At 48.7% G+C, this 14,237-nt stretch overlaps 1 protein-coding gene across 5 annotated transcripts in view; it reads right to left on the bottom strand.

The window, feature by feature from the left end:
- PTPN3 (protein tyrosine phosphatase non-receptor type 3) overlaps window positions 1-13,970 on the bottom strand; it is a 753,142-nt gene extending 739,172 nt beyond the window's left edge. The window contains exon 1 of one of the 5 annotated variants that reach the window (XM_088473619.1): window positions 13,705-13,970. The gene's annotated coding sequence lies outside the window, so the exon portion shown is untranslated. Of the gene's footprint in view, window positions 1-13,022; window positions 13,084-13,543; window positions 13,568-13,597; window positions 13,649-13,704 lie in introns of those variants that run through there. The other 4 variants (XM_088473605.1, XM_088473610.1, XM_088473609.1 and 1 more) reach the window with 4 other exon arrangements.
- Window positions 13,971-14,237: the final 267 nt, after the last annotated feature.

Consider the following 14,237-nt stretch of genomic DNA (forward strand, 5'->3'; position numbering starts at 1 on the left):
CACAGTCAGCTTCCTAATTGCTAAAACGATCATACTCTGTCTATGCATGTCCACTAACTTCGCCTCCATGCTGCTGTAAACTTCCCCAATCCCTACAGCTGTGTGTTCTCCCAACTGTGCTAGTCTGCATGCCCTCATCCACACCAATGTATCTTTCCCCATGTGCACCGCTCTGTCTTCCTGCATGCATGCCAGTTTCCTTCCATCTGCACCACTGCTTGCCCCCAGACACGTCACTCTGTCTTCCCCTCATCTCTGCCACTCTTTCTTCCTCCATCTTTACCACTCAGTCCCCCCCAACCGTGCCACTATGTATTTCCTCTCCCATCCGCACCTGTCTTCTCCTCATCTCTGCCAATCTTTCTTCCATAATCTGCACCACTCTGCTGTCCCCCCCAACCGTGCCACTCTGTTTTTCCCCTCCCATGTGCACCAATCTGCATTCCCCAATCCATATTGTGTGTTCTCCCATTGTGCTAGTCTGCATTCTCATCCACACCAATCTGTCTTCCCCAATCCCTATTGTTGTATGTTCTCCCATTGTGCTAGTCTGTATTCTCATCCACACCAATCTGTCTTTACCCATCTGCGCTGCTCTATTTTCCTGCATCCATGCTACTCTGTATTCCCCATTCATGTCGCTCTGTTCCCCCAAACTGTGCCAATCTGTTCCCCCCCCCATGTGCACCACTGTTTTCAACCCATCTGGATCACTTTGGCTTGCCTCCATCTGTACTGCTTAATCTTCCCCTCTGCGCGCCTTTCTGTCTGCCCCATCTACAACGCCCTGTCTTCTCCCCCCATCCACCATATTCTTATCTCATCTGCGCAGCTCTATATTCTGCTCAGACATCAGTTGCATAGACTGCAATAAAGGGGTCCCCCTCTCCAGGGCACCCCAGGCCCAGGCTGATAGCCCGGGGCTAACCCCAGCGCTGGGTTGATTGTGTTATGTGGTGCATATGAAAATATAAATATTGTCTTTTGCAGTAGTACTACAGGTCCCAGGTGGCATCCCCGCACACTGGCACTTGGAGAACCACAAGTACCAGCAGGCACCGCATTAAGAGCCTGCTGGCACCTATAGTACCCCAGTAAAAGAAATATTAAAATAAGACAGAACAGACACCGTTTTTTAAATTTTATTTCTCAGCACCTTCACCTGTGGGGCGACAGTCTTTAAGCTCTTTTTCATGGCTGCCGCTCTCCCAGGACTTCTACGGCATCTTCACCTGGATGGTGGCGGCCTTTAAGCTTTTTTGCGTGGCCGCCGCCAATCCAGGGATTCCGCTGCGTCTTCAGCAGCTCTTCTCTGCTGCCTCCCTGTCGACGACTGAGTAGACAGGACCACGCGCTGGCTGTATTTAAGCCAGCCGAGGGGGCAAAGCAATGACGTCGCGAGCCATGATTGGATCGCGGTGGCCATCTTTGAATTTCAAAAATGGCACGCTCAGTTCTCACCATTGAAGTCAATGGTGAGAACAGCTCATTTGCTGAGAGGTCGAAGGCTCGCCTCTCTCAGCCAATGAGCGCTCCGCGGAGTGGTCATTCGGGTAGTAGTGTCCTTAGAGGACACTACTAAGTTTCATGGGTCTGCGTATTTCCATTTTTTTATTTTGCCAAGACCCTGGATTGTATGAAGAGGACAGATCCAGGCATAAGAGGAGGTGAATATGAAATTTTTAGTAGAGGTACTCCATTGGATTACCTACTGGAGAAGAGAACAGAATTTTTACAGGGATGCATAGGTGAGTATGTGAGATAGTGTGTGCATGTGTGAGTACAAGTATGTTTTAATAAAATTTTACTTTTCTACGGTGTGTGTTCTGTTTTTTTAATATTGCTTTTGCTGTGGAACTACAAGTACCAGCAGGCCCGTAATGCCCCGCATGATGATACTTCGGGTTCTATAAGTACCAGCATGTGGGGGAGGCTTGCTGGGAACTGTAGTTCCACAGAAAAGCCAATATTTTAATTCTTTCAAATGCACCACAGTTTACATAATCAACCCGGCACCCACCGCCGAGGAGTGCTGGGGATAGTCCCGGGCTATCAGCCTGGGCCTGGAGAGCCCTGGAGAGGGGGACCCTTTTATTGGGGGAGTCCCCAGCTCCGCAGGGATCCCCGGCCTGGGCTGACTAGCGGTCATGGGTGATGCTTCGGCTGGGGGGGCCCGGTGAAAGGGCTCCCTTGGCTGTGGCATCACCCCCCCGCTAGAAGGAGTCCGGTGCTGGTTCTGGTACATACAGGGAGAACCTACGCATTTTTTCCCCCTGTATTTCCAGAACCAGGGCAGGCTCATAGCCCAGTGCCGGTTGCGTTAAATACGGGGGAACCCTAACGTCATTTGTCCCCCGTATTTTGGCAACCAGGACTGGTTCTGAAAAAGCCTGGTGCTGGTTGTGCTTAATACGGGGGACCCCTACGTCATTTGTCCCCTGTATTTAGCACAACCAGTACTGGGGATCCAAAGCCCAGTGCTGGTTGTTTTCTGGGGGGCTGGACCACGCCATTTTCTATTAAATTAAACACAGAAGCAGGTATCATGGATCTTCCAGATCCGAGCCTGCATTCTGTGTGCTGCTACCTCCCCCAGGTCCTAACGCCTGCCTCACCGCCATCCGCACTGCTGCCCGCTACTGTCCCTGGGTTCTGGCCGCAGCTAACGCCCGCTACCCCCTGCACCTTTCCGCTGGCTTTTGCTGCAGCTAACGCCAGGTTCTTTCCCCTGAGCCCAACACTGCTAAAGCCTGCAAACGACGGCCATCTTTGTGCACTAAAGTGAAGCCACAGTGATTACACCTGAAGGAGGCTCCTACTGCGGCTGCGCAACAAGTTGAAAAGTCCTAGCTATACAATGGCGCACCTGGGAGAGCAGGCAGACTAGCCTGTTCAGAGACACTGAAGGTGATAACCCTTATAAGTACTGTGCACGTGTTTTGTTGATTATGAGGGCAATAGGCCCTACCATTATTATAAAGAGGGAATCTGCTGTGTAGCTAGTGCCCAGCCAGGCTAGGACTTATGTTTATGTTTTGTTTATGTTTATATTCATTTGGTACAATAAAGACTGGCGCCAACCAGTTTGTACAAGAACCCTTGACTTGTATCCTGTTTCTACAGCTGCTGTGTGTATAAAGAGGGAGTCCATCTACCCCAGGAGAGGGACCCCTAGCCTGACTGTGTCATATTACCTAATAAAACAAACCCAAAGTCTAAATTCGCCCCCTACCCTGAGTTATACACCTTCCCAAAAAAAAACCCATAGACTACAGCAGAAGTGGTCCTAATTGAGAATGTCAGAAAAATGTGAGTTGGAAATTTAGGTTACTCCCAAGTCCTCATTTTTTAAGTTTATGCCCTGAAATTTGGCATGCAGCACCGAGCGACAATTCTACCCGCCTGTGCCAAATTTCAGTTCGGTACTTCAAATAGCTTTTGAGATGTAGCCCCTTAAACACCATGCCCCCCTCTGGAGTTCTCTATGGGAGAATTGCAGTTTTTACACGCAGCCTTAATAAAATATATATATATACCGGGCCCACCTAATCAAGGCAGAACCTCGCGATCCGGCAGTCGGTTCTTGAGGTTTTCTCTCGAGTGGTCATTTTAGAAAGTCCCATTAAATTCAATGGGCACAAGAAGTTAGGAAGATGCCGCCCGTCCCCTCGCTTGACACCGCCGGCACCCCCCACTGCCGACATCACCGGCACCCACGCTGCCGACACCCCTTCTATCAACACTGCTGGCACCCTGCATTGAGGACATTACCGGCACCCATGCACTGTCGACATTGTCAACAAATGTGCACTGAAGACATCACTGACACCCCTGCTTTGCCGACACCGCCGGCAACCCTGCACTGAGGACACTGCCAGCACCCCTGCACTGCTGCCCCACGTACTGAGGACACGTCAGCGACCCCACACTGCCAAAACTCCCACACTGAGGACACCAGCGGCACCATGTATTGCCAACACTGTCAGCACATGTGCACTGAGGACACTGCTGGTAACCCTGCCATGCCGACACCACCGGAACCCTGCACTGAGGACACTGCCAGCACCCCCGCACTGCTGCCACATGTATTGAGGATGCCGTCAGCAACCCCGGACTGCCGACACACCCACATCAAGGGCACCTCCGCACTGCCGTCACTGTCAGCACCCTGCACTGAGGACACTGCCAGCACCCCCACTCTGCCAACACTTTCGCATTGAGGACACCACTGGCACTCTCGCATTGAGGACACCACCAGCACCCCGCGCTGCCAACACTGCTGTCACAGTAAGTGCACTATTGATGTACCCAACCAACACTATATTACACATTGTATCCAACCCGCACTGTATTCAACCCACACTGCACTATATCAGACCCGCACTATAAACTGCACTGTATCTGACCCGCACTGTAACTGACTCACACTGTATCCGACCTGCACTGTATTTAACCCACACTTTAGAAAACCCTGGATCCGGCCTGCACTGTGTTCAACCTGCACTGTATCCCACACTGTATCTAATCCTCACTGTGTCCCGCACTGTATCTGACATGCAGTATGGAGCACTGTTTTCAGTGGTTGGGGAGATTATGGGGAACTGCTCAACAAAAAGGTTGATTGATCAGGGGCGGGATGCACTAAACGGAAAACGCGGTAAAATCCGTTTACCGCATTTTCCGTATGCATCAATCACCTGGCCGCCGGGCTCCGATGCGGAGGGTAACGCCTATGGGCTTCTACCGCATCGCGCTGCTATGAGGGATCCGACCGGATCCCTCCCAGCATGCCCCGCGGCCGTCGCTTCACTGCGCATGCGCAGATGGACTCCCGGGTTATAAACCCGGAAGTCCACTGTGCAGTAGAGATCGCAAAGGACAGCTCTTATCGGAAGAGCTGTCCTTTGCTGTACAGATCGCATATGTTAGTGCATATGCGATCAGTACAATTGCGATGTCCGGCGGTGTTAGCCGGTAAGTATTAGTGCATCCCACCCCAGGGCTTTACATGGGCCAGTCATCAGTGGCCCAGCCCAATATTTTTGGTAAACAAATATATATTTCGGCGCCCTACGGTGTACTTTTGAAGGCGTGCGTCTGAAAAAATGGCCTAGACGGAAAATCCGCATCCACGATATAGTATCGAATAAAGTGATCTGATTTTTTCAACTCCAAAGCAGAGCGTAGTGACAGTCTCAATACCCAATACCAGTATATCTGTTATTAGTCATTTGTTTAGAAGCAACCGTGTTAGCAGCAGAAGTCAGTAACAGGTTAGGCATTAATCATATGAATTACTGCAGATTCAGTGTCCTTCGTATGCACACTTAAGTGAAAGTGATATTAGTTAGTAGAAAGCAAGGTTAGGCAGCACAGTCCTGTTATCAGAAAGCAAGGCTGTGAAGCAGTTAATGTAACAAAACCTCTTTGGAGAGAATAAATCACAAGGTTTTAGTCAGGTCATAAACAGCCCTCCTTAGCAATAGTGAAATGCAGGTTTTATGCCCCAGTGTCTATTGTAATGAGAACTGGAATGTTACTCTGTCCAGTGGACAGAGAATCACAACAACGGGTGATATTCCTCATTTTTATTTATTTTGTTTATTAGTATTGTACATTCATATTTTTAATAAATGTTTTATGCAATCATATTTATTTCATGTTTAATATGTGATACTAGCGCCATTCCACCTATATTTGTTGCAATGGGTGATATTCACTGTGTTGGTGTCTCTATCAGATGGTCTTTAATAGATGGTGAGTGGCCGGTGGCTGCTGACCTCTGGCATTAGTGTTTTACACTGCTCTGCTGCCTCAGTGTGCTGGTGGAGCATCCAGTCTTTTCGTGCAATTTTAAATGCGTCTTATTCACACAGTGATGTGAAGAGAGATGGAATGCATTTTATATGCAAGTAGTCATGGGCGTCGAGAGGGGGGGAGCGGGTACAGTTTACCCGAGCCCGGGCTTGCTAGAGGGGCCCGGTGGGGCCAGGGTCTGGCGTCACCAACCCCTCCCTCACAACAGCTCAGCACACAGCTTATGCTGGGCTGCAGTGTGAGACTGCTCGTGGCTGCTGCAGCAGCCGGAGCAGTCTCCTATGGCTGTGGGGGGAGTGATCACACTGATCGTGCCCCCCCCCGCGCTTAGCGCTGGGCTGGGGAGGTTACAGCACCCCCCTCCCCAGCGCGCAGCAGCGCTTTGCTGCACTGCAAGTGATTTTTTCTTGTCAAGGGGGTGTGGCCACGCCTCCCACAAATAGGCCACACCCCCACCTTTACCTGGGCCCGGCCCTGCAAGTAGTTAATTAAACCACCGAGTCTGTGGTCTGCCTCCGGATAATCATGGGTTAAGGTTTTTAGTGAGATAATGTGGGGGGAGGGGATAATGGGGGGGGGGAAAGAGTTAAGAGGGGGTCAGCCTATTGAATGTGTTGTGGGAAGGGTTTCAGTGCCATTTTGTGGAGTGATTCAGAATCCATTTTAGGGTGTTCTGGCTTGGAAATCGGTTGGAGCAGGTGCAGTATTTGTGGCTTAAAAAAATCAATTGTGTATTGGTTTTTCGTTTCTGTTGCTTTTCTCTTAATTCTAATCTTATCTAGTGTTTAACTTATTTTCTCCTTCTTTCTGTCCTGATTACATTTTCTTCCTCTGCCCTCCCTTTCTGTTCTAGCTGCCTTTCCTTCTATCTTCCTTTCCTTCTGTCATTTTCAGTTTACATTGCTATGTCCCGCCAGCAGCACCATGTTTTCCTGCCCGCCCGTTACCTGAAGGACGGCGTTAATAGCAGGGAGGTTGCTGCGGTGGCTCCGGTGGCCAGAGGTCGATACTTAGCCAATCTATACAGGCTATGGATCAGGTGTAAGGGTCAGGTGTGGTGAGCTTACGATGAGGAGTTCCGTCGCAAACAACATGGGCGGTCGGTCATAACATTTGGCTCCAAAGATCTAGAGGTGTGGTTGGATGTGACGCAGCCTTAATGGGTTGGAGGAGAGGTAATGGTGGCGCAAAAAGGAAAGCCAGCTGGGAAAGCGGGGCCATCCACTGCATGTGCAATGACAAAGGGGCATTGCTTTGCGTTCAATAACGGTCGTTGTCCCTTTGGGTCGAAATTTAATTTTCGACACCAATGTTTGCGTTGTGAGGGATCTCACCCAGGAAAAGACTGCAGTCGAACAACAACTGCCCGGGGTGGGGTCCCCTCGTCGGCTAGCCAGCCTGGGGGCTAAGTAGGGCTCCCATGCCGGTAGATGTAGCCGCCATGTTGCGTTTGCTTGACATCTACCCCAGGAGTTCTGAAGCAGCTATGTTGTGGGATGGTTTTCTTCATGGCCTTTGTATCCCAATCATTGGCGGGGTTCGCCACGGAAATTACGTTCTGCGGTTGACTTTCCTGGCAGCTTTGCGGGAGAAGGTCATGAAGGAGGTCAGTTTAGGGAGAATGATTGGCCCCTTTTCAGAGACGTCGCTGCCAGATTTGGTGTTGTCACTGGTAGAGGTGATTCCGAAAAATATTGAAGGGAAATTTCGACTTATCCAGCATATGTCTTGGCCTGATGGTTTTTCAGTTATCAATGCAATCCCAGAGGACCTATGTCGACTGCCGTATCAGTCATTTGATGAAGCTTTAGATATGGTTCGGTTCTTTGGGGTTGGGGCACTCATGGCCAAGATCGATGTGGAATCTGCCTTTTGGCTGTTGCCTTTCCATCAGGATTGATTCGGTCCATGGGTTTTCGGCAGCAGGACGGATTCTATGTGGATAGATGCCTTCCCATGGAATGTTCAATTTTGTGCTCTCATTTCAAAAAATGTTGATCGTTCTTGCACTGGTGTATCACGAGCCGGACGGGGGAGCTGGGAGTGGGTCACTATTTAGATGATTTCCTTTTGGAGGGTCCCTCTGGGTCCTCCCGTTGTTCTCAGCTTTTAGCAGAGGTCCTTTCGTTGTTCATGGAGTTCGGCGAGCCCGTCGCCTGTGATAAGACCGAAGGTCATTTTACGGTTATGTCCTTTTTGAAGATCGTGATCGATACCTTAAAAGGGGTGTGCCATCTACCACAAGAGAAGGTGAACCGGCTTCACGAGGCACTGGCGTAGCTTTGGCATCTGGTAAAGTTACTTTACGCCAAGCTCAGTCACTATTGGGACTTTTGAATTTTGCATGTCGTGTGACACCTTTGGGGAGGGTGTTTAGTCGTAAATTGTAGCGGGCTACGTCGCGGGCTCGAAAACCGCATAATTTTATATGACTTTTGGCAGAGCTTATGAGAGACCTCAGAGTTTGGGTGGAATTTGTGTCTGCATTTCATGGGGTACGCATTTGGATGTCGCCAGGGGAGTCCAATTGCGTGATCCAGTTGTTTACGGATGCAGCGGGTTCCTCGGGTTTTGGGGCATAGTTGAACAGCAGATGGTACGCAGCCCCTTGGCCTGATGAGTGGGTGACCAGGGGCTTGAAGAGGGATCTTCTCTTTCTAGAGCTCTTCCCTATCATAGTTTCCCTAGAACTCTGGGGGTCACTTTTGAGTAACCGCAGCATTATTTTTTGGTGTGATAACCTCGGCGTTGTTTACGCCGTGAATAGGCAGTGGGCCGTTTCTTTGCCTACTTTACGTTTGTTCGCCCAATTTGTTTCGAGTTGCCTACAATTTAATATTCTGTTTCAGGCGCAACACGTCCCGGGGGAGCAAAACGAGATCGCAGATGCATTGTCGCGGTTTGATTGGTGCGTTTCCGTAAATTGGCCCCGTCGGCGAGTCCTGCCCATCTTATGTCTGGCAGGTTATTGAGCAGGCATGGAGGGGCTAGCTCATCGGTCCCTGGCTTCGGGGACCTTGCAAAGTTATCAGTCTTCCTGGTTGGAATGGCAGCGATTCACGGCTCGCACAGAAAACCGAGGTAAAGACCAATCGAAAGCCTATTCTCGCTTTTGTGTGGAGTTTGTATGAGTCAGGCAGAGCCGTGGCGGCTAAGGTTTTAGCGGGTTTGTCCCATTTTTTGGGGGGTTACGGGTCGGGAGGATCTTTCAAAGACTTTTTTAGTCAAAAAGGCTGTGAAGAGTTGGGCCAAGACAGCCCCCAATCACCCGGACACACGTCACCCTATTGATTTGAGTCTGCTGGCGCGATTATTGCAAGTGCTGATAACCATTTGTGTTTCCGATGTGGAGGCTCGGTTATTTAATTTGGCTTTTGTCAAGGCCTTTCATGGGGTGTTTCAGGTATCAGAATTGCTGGCACTTTCAAAGCGAGGTCTGCCATCTCTTTTGTTTTCCAATGTTTATGTGGAAGATTCGGCCGTCTTGTGTTGCATTCGGCGATCTAAGATGGATCAGTTGGGAAGGGGTAGCTGGGTTTCCATGTGGGCATGCACGAATGCAGAGGTTTGTCCAGTGGTGTGGGCCAGGCATTATCAAGATCATTGTCCTTCCACAAAGGAGGCGTGGTTACAGCATGCCGATGGTTCCACAGTGACCTGTTTCCAATATGCTTGGCTGTACTGTATGTTACTTGTTTCTTGTTCACCCATTAGTTGTATGTACTATGTAAGGCGCTGCGGAACACTTGTGGCGCCATATAAATAAAGGATAATAATAATAATAATTAAAGCAGTGCGTGGCGGCGCTTGGTTGTCCCCGGGTGATCTTGGTACCCATTCATTTAGAATCGGGGCGGCTACGTCGGCTGCGGCATCAGGCTTTTCTGTTGATCAGATTAAAACCCTGGGCCGCTGGAAGTCTGCGGCATATAAATCGCACATCAGACTTCGCTACAATTTTTGTTGATCCCAACTTGAGGACTAGCTACTCGCCATAAGGGGTCTTGAGGAATTTTGTTTAACCACTAGTTTTAACTTCGGTTGTATGCCGGCTGGTGGAGTGTTTGTGTTTTGCGTCAAGTTAGGATCTCATCCCCACCCCCCTCTCCTCTCACTGTCCTAATTTACTGTTTTCTCACTTCTTCCTTCTTTACTAACTTTGGGCCTGATTCACTCTGAATCAAGGCCCTCCTACCTAATATTGGAGCGGCCTCCTGGCCGCTCGCACAGCTGTAGGTGACCACCCACAGCTATAGCGAGCGGCCACAATGATGGTCGCGATGGTCAAGACCATCGCGACCATCGGGCTTGCGACGAGACCCTTGTGGTAGGGTCTCGCTGCCGCAAGCCCGGAGTGCTTTTGGCTCTATCAGAGCCAAAAACACTCCCACTGACATCACTAGTGATGTCAGTGGGGCCGAACCCAGACGGTAGGCGTTCCCATGGGAACGCCTCCGTCTGAGCAGCCACGCCCCCGGCACGCCCACCAAAGGGGGTGTGCTGTCACTCACCATCGACAGCAAGCCCCTTTTGGTGCGAGACCCCGAGCGACAGCTTCCCCGTCGCTCGCCGGGTCTCGTGCATGCGCACGACTGAGGCGCCTCTGTCATGCGCATGCACATTTGGGTAACATCGACCCGCTTGCGAGCGTACAGCGCTCGCGAGCGGGTCTGAATGAGACCCTTTGTCTCATGATTTGTTTATTTCATTGTACAGGTGCTCAGGTTGATGTTTGTCCTGTCTGGACACCGCAGTTACAGTTTCCTTTCTTTTTAGAACTTAGAGGAGAGTTGACCAGTGTAATCACAATCACTTTCCAAAAGAAGGACAGAGTGGTGATGAAGTAAACATCTTCAACACATGAAGCACATTGAATAAAATCAATGTGTTTTTTTTAGACGTGATGCATAAACTACATACAAAAAATTGATAGAAACGTTTCTGTTCTTCAATCTTAGCGTACCTCAGCCAATCACATTGCAGCTGCATTCATACCAATAGAACAATTGAGCGTGAGGACCCATAGGAGCCTCATGTGATTTGCTCCTGCATATATATTTGTGACTATTGCAGTACAGACAACATCACTTTGCACCAGTAACAGCATGCAGGTGATCAGGGGGGAGCCCGGTGATTGTGTGGGGGGGGGGGGGGGTCCTAATGACTGAGGCAGACACCCCTGGAGAAAGACTGACATGCAGCAGCAGCAGCACTGATCCTCTCCTCCCACTCAGCCAAAACCGCTGACAGGTGAAGTTGCTGGCAGTGTCCGCCTACTTATCTTCGGTTGGGGGGAAAAGTTCCCCCTACACTAGAACGATTAGTTGGGAGAGATCAAACATGTTTCATTTTCCCAACCATTATTCAGTGTGTGGAAGCAAACAAGTGATTATCATTTGCTCCCTCACACTGCCCGATTATCGTCCCAACCAGCCAACTAGTTGGCTAGTTGGAATGATATAATTCTGTTGTATGGCCTGCTTTAGTCCAAACAGACACCAACTAACTTCCATATTAAGCAGTGTCCTAGCACATGATGCAGCAGAGGACACTTTATTGTTGTCGTATCAGATTCCCTATTATCAGGAATCTGCGCCTGCGCATAACGGCTTTTGTGAGATCTACAGGCAGAGGCGTTTGCGGGTCGGATACGGGGAGAGAGTATGTGTCAGAAAATTCCACTCATCTACTATATAAAAGCAAAAATTTGTCCTTCTGTATTTCTATACAAATCCACAGTTTACAAGCCAAGATCGTGAAATCTTATATACGAGCGTATTAAAACACGGCCTAGGCAACTAAAAAATTTTTAAATGTAAATTAATTTTAAATTAGATTTAGCGGGCTTTCCCAGCATTCTCAGCTGTCTGACTATACCAAATTATGCAACGACATTGACTTCTTTCTTCGAACTATGTCAAAATGATTACTTTGCAAGGACCCTGTGTACTGTGAGCTGCCAAAATATTACACATGGAATGCTTCTCCCAAAGTTTTTATACGCAGAAAACAAGGAGTCGCTGTAGATGGTCATCCTGGTATCAGAGCAACAGAAGCTTTTGGCAGGGTTTACACTGTACATCCGAAAAATGTTTAATGCTTCTATCTCCGAAGTTTGCTTTACACCGTTACAGGTCCTACTTCCTTCGAAGACCTTAGGACTGTTCATGGGGAAGTTTGTCACACTTTTTGTGAGGCCTGCCCAAGGAGAGGATTGTTGGAGGAGGATGTGTAAACAAACATGAAAATCCGGTAATGCATGGGAACAAATGACAATCAGCTAAGCTGTTCGGAGTTTAGCCCCGGTAGTTTATACCATCTTTAGATGGTATAAACTACTGTTTGCCTATGGGGACTCCAGGGGAAGGAGAGAGATCCTTCGATTTCTCCCCCGCAGCCCCGGATTCTGACGCTGTGCGCATATGCAGTGTCAGCTTCCCCCAGGGAAGTCTTTCACAGAAGTGAAAAACTTCTCCAAAATGCCAGTGATATAGCTCGCGGGAACAGCGGTTACCGCATCAGCTGGGCCTGCGAGATCCGGGTAGTACATAGCCAGGATATTTTCATTAAAATATTCACGGCGAGTTGGATTAATAATTGCGGTACTGCCGTAATTATTAATACATAGACCCTTAGTCAAATATTTATCTACACCACCCATGGTTGCAGTGTTAGGTGGGGACTTATACCCCTTTTACACCAGAGCAAAAACCTGGGTTATTGCTGGTTCTACCTGGGTCGCAGCTCAGTGTAAAAGGGTCCCTGAAAAATAACCTGGGTCAAGTGACCCGGCAATCCAACCCAGGTAGCTTCCAGGGTTGAACCCAGGTAATGGTGCAGTGTAAACGGCGCAACCCAGGTTATCTGACCTGGATCATGCCTAAAATGAGCGGATTGGTGGTTGTGGAGCAGTCACCTCCCACTTTTTATGACCTCACAGGTTTAGCAGGGCAGACCTGAGTTCCGTGTGAACAGGGCTGACCTGGGAGTAACCCAGATCAAAGGTGCAGTGTAAATGGGTCTGACCAGGGTTGGAACCCAGGGTCGGACCTGGGTTTTTGGTGGAAAAGAGGTATTAGTAAGTTCAGGTATAAATAATGCTCTTCCGCAAATTTGTCAACATTCCTAGCATATAGTAAGGAATCTTACAAGCCACATAATACTGTACATTAGGTAATAACTTTCAAAAAGTCAGTTTTACTTACATGAAAAATATAAGTTTTACTACAAGTCTTCTTTGTTAAAATAAACTTTACCAAGTATATTTAACCCAAGAGGAAGAATAAGTGGGGTGAAATGAGAAGCTGAAATCCTGGTGATCTAGCTGGAATGAGATTCTCTGAAGCCATGCCTGGACTACTAACAAACCACTGCCTCTAGTATGTTAGATGTAATGAGACCGGAAAGGCCTGCACACATACCTGTCAAATTACTTAGGGAGGACTGGCCTTTAGCTTCCTTCCCAAGGCAGCATTATGAAATGTGTTAACTTGTTTTTACAGTGAGAAAGTTCTAATCAATGATATCTCCTGCTAATATGTGCACATTGTACTCCACACTACTGCAGCTGCATTACACAAGCGAATGTATTATTTACCATGTAATCCTACTAAGAACATACTGTCCTGTGTGCGTATCTGAGCTTTCATCACATACAGAGTACATAATCAGTGCATGCGTAACATGTGTAGCTTGAATTAGATTTCCTTCTGTTTCTTGACATTACCAAACAGATGTGGGGACCATAGCCTGATTCAGAGTACGAAGAAAGATCGCAAACCTCTGACATGTGATGGGACAATTTAGACGTTGCTGATCGGCACACACAGTGGCTGCTTCCTGCGGCACTGAGTAACAGCCCCGGCACTCCCCACTGCAGTTATTTACCTGTACTATCCAGATCCTCTTCCAACGCTGTCCCCCTCCAACTCCGATCAGTCCTGCCCTCCACTCCAGTGACACCCCACAGACGCTGTCTACAGTAATATTATCTTCTCCTCTAGGATCCCTGGATTCTCCTGACAAGGGGAGACAGGTGGGGCTGTATCGCTGTTCTGCGGATTCCAGGAAGCAGATCCCCAGTACTACACTGTCCCACTCCCAGTAGCAGCCTCCTCCTTGTCTTTCTCTACCTCCTCCCTTCTCTCCTGTGAGTTCACAGTCACACCAGCAACAGAGCTCCACCTCCCACACTGCCTATGTATATTTTCTTACAATAGATCAGTACAACAGCAGGCAGAGCATATAAAATAATATTCAGACAAATCTCCTCTCAAAGCGTCTGATGGCTTCTGTTTTCCTTTTCTCAACCCTCCTCTGTGTGTGACATCAGGTCAGCTGGATCCTCACCTAAGTCGATCGCATTGCTTTTAAAAGCAAACATAACAAATATTTCTATATATCACACTCCTCCAGGCTCA

This window comes from Taudactylus pleione, unplaced genomic scaffold (assembly GCF_031769625.1).
Source record: "Taudactylus pleione unplaced genomic scaffold, aTauple2 ptg000137l, whole genome shotgun sequence".
Taxonomy (NCBI): Eukaryota; Metazoa; Chordata; class Amphibia; order Anura; family Myobatrachidae; genus Taudactylus; species Taudactylus pleione.